Below are 12,500 nucleotides of genomic sequence, written 5' to 3' on the forward strand. Positions count from 1 at the left end.
ATTTTACAGGGCAGGGATACATGCTCTCATTCGAAGGTGGAACATTGCTATTGAGAGAAACAGTGACTATGTTGAGAAGTAGGGATGTGATCCACAGAGTACCAGCTTCATTTTGATGTATGATACATGTTCCTGTGTTGGTAATTATACCTGTCCTAAACAAAATGGCATTACTTTTTGACTCACCCTCGTATATACACACACATATATATATATAGGGAGAATTTACAAAAAAAACAACAAAAGACGAAGACAGGTGGTGTACAAAACAAACAGATGTATTAGTATAACGCTCAGGAATAGAAAAAGTCTTTTACATTTCGAGCCTACGCTATGTGTGTTTATAGTTTTGTTTATGCATAAATGTATGGGTGAATGAATTCTTCAGAAATTATTTGAAGACACAGATCTGCCAGAGACCTAGACGTGGGTGAGTCGGGGTGGAGTTGGGGTGGGCATTGTAATTATGATCATGTTTTAGCAACATCCATAAAGCACAATTTACATATTTTAACATTTCTAAGTTCTGCTTGACTGGTGCGATGTTTCTTTTTATTTGCTCTTTTCTGATCGGATGCGGAAATATTGATGGTGATAACGTCATGGGGATACAATTTCATCTTCATATTTTGAATTATATTTTCTCTGTCGTCATCGTCGTCGTCGTCATTGTCATTGTGCAAATCATCAGCACCGTAATTGTTGTCGCCATCATCATCATCACTATCATAATCGTCGTCATCAACATCATTGTCATCACAACCATCATTGACATCACCAGCATTATCATCATCACCATCATCGCCGCTGTCACCAGAATCATCATTGTCATCATCATTATCATTGTCATCATCATCACACCATCATCATAACCACCACCATCACCACCACGATTGCCACTGCCAGCATCATCATTATTGTCAACCTCATCATCACCACCACCATCACCACTATCATCATTGACGTTGCCGTCATCATCATAACCACCACCACCACCACTGACACTACCAGCATCATTATCATTGTCATCCTCATCACGACGACCATCACCATCACCACTATTACCATTGACGTTGTCATCATCATCATAACCACCACCATCATCATCATCGCCACTATTGTTCCCATCATCATCATCATCATCATTCCCATAATGTTTGTTATTCTATGCCGCCATGATTTACAAGATCGGAACTATGGTAAATTCCCTCTCATCTTAATCTGTTGTCTTCTCACCTGTCAGGTCTTCTACACTTTGTGATCTGACTTTGTCACTTCTTCTTTCTTGGCGCCAAATACAGAGGAATGGTACAGTCTTGACCAGCAGTTTACATTTTTGTTCCTTCTTTGATCCGTATTCCTCTGTCACATTAAGTCTCCAATGTCTTAGGGAAAGTCATATAATATCACGTTCTTGAAATTTCCTCCTGTCTGAAATTCTGTAAACAAGAATCATGTTGGTGGATACCGGTAATTAATGGAGACATTTGATAGCAGACAATATTTGGATGCTGAATGGAGAGGAGATGAATGGGAAAATAAAGTGTGAGCCAAAGTGAGTAAGTGAGAAAAAAAGATTATAATAAAAAATAATCATTTCTAATCTAGGTACAAGGCTCGAAGTGTTGGGGGTGAGGGCCAGTCAATTTGATCTACCCCAGTACACAACTGGTACTTAATTTATTAACCCTGAAAGAGATGAAAGGCAAAGTTGACCTCGGTGTAATTTGAACCCAGAATATAAAGACAGACGAAATACTGCTAGGCATTTTGCCCAATGTGCCTTTAAATAATCTTTTCTACACTAGGCACCAGGACCAACATTAGATCCACCCCAGTACGCAACTGGTACTTAATTTATTGACCCCGAAAGGGATGAAAGGCAAAGTCGGAATTTGAACTCAGAACATAAAGACAGACGAAATACCACAAAGCATTTCACCCGGTGTGCTAACGATTCTGCCAGCTGTCCTTGTTTGTTTCCTGTATGTTTTTTCCCCCTGTGGGCAATAAAGAAATAGATATTTATCATTCATGCGATCACATGACCAACCAGGCTATCAGATGTTGTTACACATCACTGGTCACAATATGCTTTTTGCATTGTTTTAGCTTTCAAATGACCCCCCCCCCCCCGCCTGCTGGCTAGATGAGCAGGCCACCATTTACAGGTTTTCTTGAGTGGACAGCCAGGCCAGCTTTGCTCCATACCACAAAACCACAATGAGATGTAAGGTTTTCATTTAGAGGAGCGGTGATTTGCCAGATTGCTGTTATGCATGTATGAAGTTGGTTCCAATGTTGGAGCCAACTTTGATCAAATCTTTATATATATTATTGGCAGTGACTTCAAGTAAGGCATTGTCATCTGTCTTACAATCGCTTAACTGGCCGAAACTTTGAAGTCCCTGTCAACAACATTCTAGTTTAAGAATAATAAATTTATACTCTACAAAAGTATAGAGTAACCCATCAGATTAATGTAAAATTGTTTTTGTTATAACTGAACATAAAACAAACAGGAATATATCTTTATATACTTACGTAAAATTTAGGACATGTGAGAAAAAAAATGCATTTGAAGATTGCTATTATGCTTTCCACATTTACACTTTTGTTTCTTTATCTGTACATTAAACACAGAAGAATCTTCCTATTTATTCTTCCTGGTTTTGACTTGATAGTTGTGTGTTCAGGACAAGAAATTTGGCGCCAATGGATCCAGTTCATAAATCCGTCTGCAATTCCACTCTTTGATCATGGAAGAATAAGTCTGAGATCTTTGTTTCTGCAATAACCTCGTGGAAAAAAACAAAAGCTCCGAATAAAGTTTGATGCCAAGAATTTTGGAGCAGACAGATCCAGTTCATAAATCCGTCTGCAATTCCACGGTCTTTGATCATGAAAGAATATGTCTGAGATCTTTGTTTCTGCGATAACCTTGTGGAAAACATAAGCTCCAAATAAAGTTCAATGCAATTCTTTACCTTCGCACACAACAAAGCTCTGATTATTTTGGTTTCACTTCAGTTGCTGGTTTTTTTAATCTGTCTCGCAGATCAGAGAAATTTTGTAATTAATGTAGTTGCATTTATTTATTTATTTATTTATTCATTTACCCCACCCCCTTCATTCTAGCTTCCCATCAATCCATCTATTTATTTATTCAGCTCTATCATCATCATAACCATCATCATCATTCTCGTTGCCAATGTCATTGTCTTAGAGATTGTCGTTGTCAACAGCACTTTTGAATTGATTAGCACAAAAGGTAAACAAAAGTTGAAACAATGTAACACTGTCACCATACAGCAAATAAAACTGTTTTTGCCTATGGTTTTCCTTACTTCCACCTGCTATTTACTCACTTGATCAATACCCAAGACACTTTCTATTTACAAAATTCCTAAGCAGCTGAGAAAGACAAAACAATAAATAGAGGCAGAATATGACTTTCAATATACTTGTAATATTTTAAAGCAGGTTGTTTGTATTGTAATATATATAATATATTATATATGTATATATATGTATATATATGTATATGTATAATAATGTGTGTGTGTGTGTGTAGTGTGTGTGTATATATGTATATATATCTGTGTGTGTTTATGTGTATATATATGTGTGTGTATGTGTGTGTGTATGTGTATATATATATGTGTGTGTGTGTATGTGTGTGTTTGTGGTGTGTATGGTATATGTGATATGTATGTAATTCTACTATGTGTTCTACGTATGTATATTTGTATTAATATGATATATGTAATACTATATAACTTATATAAGACTATATGTCCTTACATGTATATATATGTGTATATATTTATCTAAGTACATATGTGTATAAATATATGCATATTATGTGGTATATATATATATATATATATATATATATATATACATACATGTATGTATATATGTGTGTGTGTGTGTGTGTGTGTGTATATATGTATAAATATCTGTGTGGTGTATGTGTATATATATGTGTGTGGTGTGGTGTGTGTATGTGTATATATGTGTGTGTGTGTGTGTTGTGTGTGTGTGTGTATGTGTATATATATGTATGTATATCTATGTGTCTACGTATGTATATGTGTATATATGTATATATGATACGTATAAATGTATATGTATATATGTACTTACATGTATATATATGTGTGTATATATTTATATAAGTACATATGTGTATATATATATATGCATATGTATGTGTATATATATATATATATATATATATATATATATATATACATACTGTATGTATATATGTGTGTGTGTTTGTATATATGTACGTATGCATGTATTGATATACTCCACTAGAAGCGTGGTTCTTTTGAAGGAATCAATAGAAAGTGTTATTTCGACAGAATAAAGAAATACACAGCTTCCAACATAAACAAGCATTTCTTCACAAAGAGGTAAACTGCTGCGCTTACTTAATGAATGTTCTGTTATTCTTTAGGTCAGAAGATAAATATTGTTATTCCAGATTTTGCTTTTCTTTTCCTCCCCACCACATCTATTCTATTATCAAACAAGAAACCTGATGGCTCAGCTAACTCTGCTTTCTGAAATGTTTGTTTTTGAGGTACTCATTTAAAAAACAACAATCTAGGCAGAGAATTCATTTACTGTTTCTTCTGTTATTTGTTTGTTAATTTCTAAAGCATTTTATTTCAAAGATGCAAAGTCTGCATTTCAAGAACTCAAAGTTCACGTCAGAAAGTTGCTCAATCAAAAGTGTGTCTTTCTAAAATAGGCCAAATTAAAAAATTTATTGTCATTTGGAAGTCTTCTTTTAGCAAGTGATTTTTTTCCCCATTTTTTTTTTTTCGTTAACCTTTTGCTACTCAAACCGACCATATCTGGCACTGGAGGCACATGGCCTAGTGGTTAGAGCAGCGGACTCGCGGACGAGGGATCGCGGGTTCGAATCTCAGACCAGTCAATGTGTATGTTTATGAGCGAAACACCTAAGCTCCATGCGGCTCCGGCAGAAGGTAATGGCAAACTTCTGCTGACTCTTTTGCCACAACTTTCTCTCTCTTTTCTTCTGCAACGGACCGGCGTCCCATCCAGGTGGGGAACCTATACGCCAAGAAACTGGGAAACCGGCCCTTATGAGCCAGGCATGGTTCGAGAAGGAACAAACAACAACAATATCTGGCACTAATAGTTTACCTGTTTAATTTTCAAACTGACCAGATCCAGCCTCTCACACCTACCCTACAATGTCATTCTAAAAATAAACAATCACATCATTAAAATATCAAAGCTATGAGATAATGCAGGCTTGATTCAAAACAAGGTGAATAAATTAGCATTAAATTTGATGCAGCATGGAATTTTGTCAGTGAACAGGTTGAGGTCTCAAAGTGACAAAAATATTTTGGCAAATTAAACTTAAATGTTGAAGTGAATCTAATGGATTCACTTTAACATTTAAAACAATTCCACGCTGCAATTGTTTTCATTCCAGCATGTGATCTCAGATCAGTTCACTTGCTATGCAAGTACATATCTGTAAATTTGACTGAGTTTGTTGAAAAATGTATATTAGTGACAGGCGCTGGTGTCACAATTAGCCAACGAGCTTCTTAATTAATTCGACTGAATAATCTGAATACTAAAAGGTTACTCTTTTACTTGTTTCAATCATTTGACTGCGGCCATGCTGGAGCACTGCCTTTAGTTGAAGAAATCGACCCCAAGACTTATTCTTTGTAAGCCTAGTACTTATTCTATTGGTCTCTTTTGCTGAACCGCTAAGTGATGGAGACATAAACACACCAGCATTGGTTGTCAAGCGATGTTGGTGGACAAACACAGACACACAAACATACACACATACACACACACACACACGTATATATATGTATATATATATATATGATGGGCTTCTTTCAGTTTCCGTCTACCAAATCCACTCACAAGGCTTTGGTCAGCCCGAGGCTATAGTAGAAGACACTTGCCCAAGATGCCATGCAGTGGGACTGAACCCGGAACCATGTGGTTGGTAAGCAAGCTATTTACCACACAGCCACTCATAAAGAAAAAATTATTAAATAGTGCAATACAGTAGTATTGGTTCCCAGGTTAAAGTATATATATATACAGTGAAGCTTTACTATAGCATTGTATATTATCAAACGGTATTTCCAGTAAATATTGGTGCATTGTTGTACTGCTAACTTATATTTATACTTTAACCTTATGGTGCTTTGTTTTACTGGGAAGCAATACTACTGTATAGCACTATTTAATAATATTTTCTTTGGAAACTTTTTCACCGTTCTCGGTCTGTTAATGGCCAAGTGCTCAGATGAGTATACACTGGCATTGATGGAGCGACATTTGAAATTTTGTCTAGGTGAATCTAGCTGAAGAGAACCAATCAAATTTACATTAACAAGCATAATTTGGGAAGATCGAAACCTAAGTCCTAGATTATCCACCTCTGGATTCTTACATTTGTTTAATGTTCTTCCTACAGAGATGATGAAATTTTTTATGTTTGTCGCCCATAAACATTTTTGCTAGTATATGTATATATACAGTGAGGCTTTACTATAGTATAGTATATTATTGACTGCTATTTCCAGTAAATATTGATGCATTGTTGTACCACTATCTTATATATATATATATATATATATATATGTCACTGAAATTTTTTCCTTGCATAAAAGTTTCATAAGCCTATGCTCTGCTAAAAAGTATGTGTGAATTTATGTGTATGCATGTATGTATATTGATGTATGCTTGTATATATGTAGATATATGTATATATATGTGTGTGTATATATATATATATATATATATATGTATGTATGTTTATGTATGTATATGTTTATATGTGTATATATATGTAATGTATGTATATATATGTGTGTGTATATATATATATATATATATATATATGTATGTATGTTTATGTATATATATGTTTATATGTGTATATATATGTAATGTCTGTATATATATATATTATATATATATATTATATATGTATGTGTGTGTGTGTGTATACACACTCAGTCACACCCACTCACATACATCAAATACATGTAGACCAGCTTCAAAGCTTTGACCCACCCTGTGGCTGCAGTTGATTGGCTGAAGCTTCTGAAATAATGTGTATTTGTTTTTATTTTTTTTATTGTGTGTGTGTGTTTATATATGTCTATATATATATATATATATATATATATATATATATATACACACACACCAACACCTTTGTATATACATGTTTATTCCATGAACTTGCAAAACACATACCTTGTGTGTGTGTGTATATATATATATATATATGTATGTATGTATAGTCTGGAAGAGGGGATGTTAAAATGATTATGATGTTTTGTCCATGTGTATCTCCTTGTAGACATACCTTGTAATACTTTTATTCCTGGTCTTGCATCCTATTTTGTTTTCTTTGTTTTTTTTCCACTCCATCCCTAATAAACCATGGTACTTTACCTGCGAAATATTTCTACAGCGAAAACCCTCTGAGATTAAATCTGTCCTGATATCATTTCATTGCCGAAACTCCACTCAAGCACTACCTGAAGCTCTGCTCTTCATTCATGATAAATGAGTGCAAGAACTATAATCAATTAAGCTAATGTCTGTCCACAGTTGGAGCATGGTTCCACAGCACCATATCAAAGCTACATTAGCTATGAAGTTAGATTCTTCAAGCATCATATAAAAGAGACGAGTCTCATCTCAGAAATGGACCAATATGATTTTGGATACTTTTAGATAAATCATTTGGATAGGTGGTGGTTTTTTTTTGGGTATTGTTGATATTATTTTATTAGTTTTCTTTTTTTTTTTTTTTTGTTGTTGATTGTTTTTTTATTTTCTGTATTTGAGTCTGATTGAAGACACATTTTTTTTTTGTTCCGGTTCCTACTGGTTGCATCAATATTTCAGTTCTGACAAATATTCCCTTTTGAAATTCTCTTTCATACTCACATGCAGACATAGGCATGCATATATATATATATATATATATATATATATATATATATAACACACACATATATTATATATAATATATATATATATAATATATATATATATATACACACATATATATATTATATATATATATACACACATATATATATTATATATACAACACATTATATTATATACATACATGCATATATATACATACAATACACACATAGATTTATATAGTATATTATATATAATATGTATATATACATACACATATATATACATACATGCATATATATACATACAAATACACACATAGATTTATATATATTTATATATATATATATATACTTACATACACAGACACACGCACACACACACACACACACATATATATATATATATACACACACACACACCACACATATATATATACATACATACACACAGAAACATGTGTATATGTGTGTGTGTATATGTATGCACAAACACATGAATGTATTTGTACACTTAGCCATGCATGTGTGTTTATGTATGTATTTATGTGTGTGTATGTATAAATAAATAAGCAAAACAACTTACCTAACCTGAACAAACACAAGAGGCAACCCTAAGCACTTCTGGTGATTTTTTCTCTACATATTTTCCTTATACATTCCCTTGTGCATTGCCAGAAGGTGCTGACATGGCTGTCTGGTTGAAAGGCACGACTTTTTGGCCACCATATGATTTTGGGTTCAGTTTCACAGCACAGCACCTTGAGCAAGTGCCTTCTGCTATAGCTCTGGGCTGACCAATGCCTTCTTAGTGAAATTGGTACATGGAACCTGTTTCGAATCCCTTCATATATGTATGCATGTGTCTTTGTTTGTCTCTCCACCACTCTCTGACAACCGGTGTTGGTTTGTTTACATCCACGTACCTTAGTGGTTTGACAAAAAGGGACCAATACAATACGTACCAGACGTCAAGAAAGAAATTGGCACTCGGTTTGATTTGTTTGATTAAAAGCCCTACAGTTCTGTCAGAGAAACAAGTGTGAGTTCTTTGTTTCCCCCACATGTTTGCTTATATGTGAAGTTATTTATTGTTCATCATCATCATCATCATTGTTGTTGAGCATCTGCTTTCCATGCCGGCATGGGTTCGACGGTTTGACTGAGGACTGGCAAGTCAGGAAGCTACACTAGGCGCCATTCTGATCTGGCAAGGTTTCTACAGCTGGATACCCTTCATTACACCAACCACTCCGAGAGTATAGTGGGTGCTTTCTGTGTGCCACTGGCACAAGGGCCAGTCAGACAGTACCGGCAATGACCACACTCAAATGGTGTTTTTTACATGCCACCTGCACAAGAGCCAGTCCGGCAGCACTGTAATTAATGAGAGATAGAGGATGGAAGATACGAGAATCTTTATTGATCAATACAATTGTTTTGACCCCTCTAGCATCAATCACTCATTGGTGGGATACTGCTCCACTGGTTTAGCTATATCTCTCAGTGTAGATGTGTCTCCTCAGGTGATTTCAATAAGCATCTCATTAAAATAAACTCTATTTCACATAACTTATTTCTGCATGTTTTTTTCTTGGTCTTCATATATAGAAATGGCAAATTACAGGATACAGCTTCATTTTTATAGAAGATCCTTAACAAAGATGAGAAAGAAAAAGAAATGAATACACAACACAGTGAAAAATATTATTACATATAACCGTTAGTAGATATAGATATACAAATGCCCACACATATGCGGTGTGATGTATGTACTCTTGTTTGTACAAACACACATGCACATATAAGCACACACACACACACACATGTGGTCTGGTACACATATGCTCGTACACAGAATTATGTAGGTATCAATAAAATCAGTACCCAATTTTTGAAAAGTAAAAATTTTGTATTATGCAGCTTGTTATTCTCTTTAAGTGAACATTTTTCTGATTGAAATAAACCGAAAAATGGCGACACAGCTGTAAAAAAAATCATAAAAAATAGGGATTTTCATAGAAAAAAAGGATCTTTTTGATGTAAATAATTTTTGGTGTTAACATGGTCTGATTTGAATTTTTTCTGCTACGAAATGAAGAGCAAGCCTTCTTCTATAATACTCTTAATTTTGGTCAACTTGCACCACAGGGTCTCAAAGGAGATAGTGCTAGTTGAAGGCTACCAAACCTGCCACATACAGACAACTTCAGCTTTATATATAAAGATAGGCATGTGTATGTACAGAATTGTGCATGAATATGCAACCTTGTAGGCACTGCTAGACGAATCAGACTCACATGCGGAAGACACAAGAATGTTATGTAGTAGATGAGGTGGCAAATACAGTTACACAATGTAATGTTGAAACAACGAAATGACTTAAATTCACATCAATTCTGTGTACATAGTCTCTGATTTTATATACCATTTAGTCACATGGATTGTATATGCAGTCCATAATGGCATGCATATACAGTCTAGAGTGGTGTGTAGAGTAGATGGGTTGTTTTTGAATGAATGGCTAGTTAAGCAACTGAGAACCTGTAGAAAACATCAGTGTCAGGGTGAGGATATCCAGTGTAGTTACACGTAGGTTTGTTGTGTTTTCATTCCATGGATAGCGATACGTATTGAGAGACACAAGTTGGTATTTGCCTCACTTTAAGCGATATACCAAGGCCAAGGTATATCTCAGTGGTGTTGGTAACTAGTGTGGCATAGTGTTTATAAGAATGGCGAGGTTGTGGTTATTCATCTGTACAATTAGGTAAAGTATGATTATTAATTTACTCAATGATTACCCTAATTCATGCCCATTGTATTGTGCAACAGTGCATTTAGTTGCATGCAAGTATCTTGTTAGTCTTTCTGAAATCTTATTAACGAGCTTCTAATTGGTCCACAAAATGCAGAGCAATACTTCAGAGCATAGTCTGCATCCTGGAAAGGACATTGTATGGTTGTGTATGTCTTATTATGGACCACATGAGATCATATTTAATGTTCCTTTTCAATTGGCATACAAAATCAGCCAAAGATTTTGAGTGCCTCTTGTTGATTTTATTGAAGCTGGTGACATGGTTTCCATGTCAGTTCTTGAACTAATCAGCCATTGAACCAGTTTAAACTTGTGTGTACAGTGCATTTACATGCAACATTTGTACTCATACAGATGTTCATCAATGGATATTTTGCTTTTTCTCTGCATGAGCATTTGTTAGATTTTGTTGCATGTAAAATGCTGCTGAAACAGATGTTAGTTCTGAACCTCACTTGTGTTCTTTTTTGATATATATATATAGACACACACACCCATATACAAACACACACACACTCACATACACTTCTTTTTCACAGAATTCCTGTTATCTTTCTGGTATCATCAGTTTCTTGCTGAATGATCTGCATTCATTCATTCAACAGAAATTTGACGTATAATTAATGACATTCCACCATTCATTTGACAGAAGGGTTATTTGTTGGCGCTCTCACCAAATCAGTATCATTGTTACTCCAAACTCTGCTTGAATAAATGTAGGTTGCCATGCAAGAAACCTATGGTATCAGAGAGATAATGCAATTCTATTGTAGGCATAGGTATGTGGTGAAAAAGGAGCCATGTAGTTTTGGGTTCAGTCCCACTATGTGGCATCTTGGGCAAGTTTTCTCTGCTATAGCCCTGGATTCATCTATATCATCTGAGCGAAGTTGAAAAGAGAACAATTCAAACATTTTGAGAGGTCCAAAAAGAGAGAAAGAATGATTTCTAATAAAGATTCATCATATTCATAAAAAAAAAACAGCCAGAGCAAGTAATAAGTATATGAAAATGGTAGTTGAAAAATATTGTTATAGGTATAAAAATACCATAAACAAATATAGAAAAATTGAGGAGAAAAAGATATTGAATCAAAATTAGATTTGATATAAAATAACGGTATTTTCCAACTATAATATATATATATATAAGCACCCACTACACTCACGGAGTGGTTGGCGTTAGGAAGGGCATCCAGCTGTAGAAACATTGCCAGATAAGACTGGAGCCTGGTGCAGCCTTCTGGCTTCCCAGATCCCCGGTCGAACCGTCCAACCCATGCTAGCATGGAGAACGGACGTTAAACGATGATGATGATGATATATATATATATATATATATATGTGTGTGTGTGTGTGTATGTATATGTGTGTCTTTCTGCTTGTTTTACTTCTGCTGGACAAGTGGAGTTGGTTTGTTGGCATCCCTGAAATTTAGCCTGGCAAAAGATGCCAATAGTATAAGTAAATAACTAAAATAAAAAGTAAAAAGAGAGGTCTGGGGTCATTTTGCCCGACTAAATTCTTCAAGGTGGTGGTGGTGGTGGGGGCTTAGCTGTCCAGTGACTAAAACAAGCAAAAGATAAAAGATGTGTGTGTGTGTGTGTATGTGCAGGTGTGTTTCACTTTACGTGTATGAGTAAAACGCACTCAATACAGAAGCAGTGGCTAATTATTTAATGTAGCACAGAGGTTAGTCCTTTTCAT

The 12,500-nt window shown here is 34.9% G+C and overlaps 1 protein-coding gene and 1 long non-coding RNA gene across 2 annotated transcripts in view; one reads left to right on the plus strand and one right to left on the minus strand.

The window, feature by feature from the left end:
- The window catches only part of LOC118767105, a 15,132-nt gene extending 7,830 nt beyond the window's left edge, over positions 1-7,302 (minus strand). Inside the window, exon 1 of the long non-coding RNA XR_005003000.1 lies at positions 7,288-7,302. This is a non-coding gene — a long non-coding RNA (uncharacterized LOC118767105). The remainder of the gene's footprint in view (positions 1-7,287) is intronic.
- LOC115222227 (intraflagellar transport protein 80 homolog) overlaps positions 1-12,500 on the plus strand; it is a 522,946-nt gene that overhangs the window by 172,386 nt on the left and 338,060 nt on the right. The window lies entirely within an intron of this gene.

This window comes from Octopus sinensis, linkage group LG19 (genome assembly GCF_006345805.1).
Source record: "Octopus sinensis linkage group LG19, ASM634580v1, whole genome shotgun sequence".
NCBI classification, from domain to species: domain Eukaryota; kingdom Metazoa; phylum Mollusca; class Cephalopoda; order Octopoda; family Octopodidae; genus Octopus; species Octopus sinensis.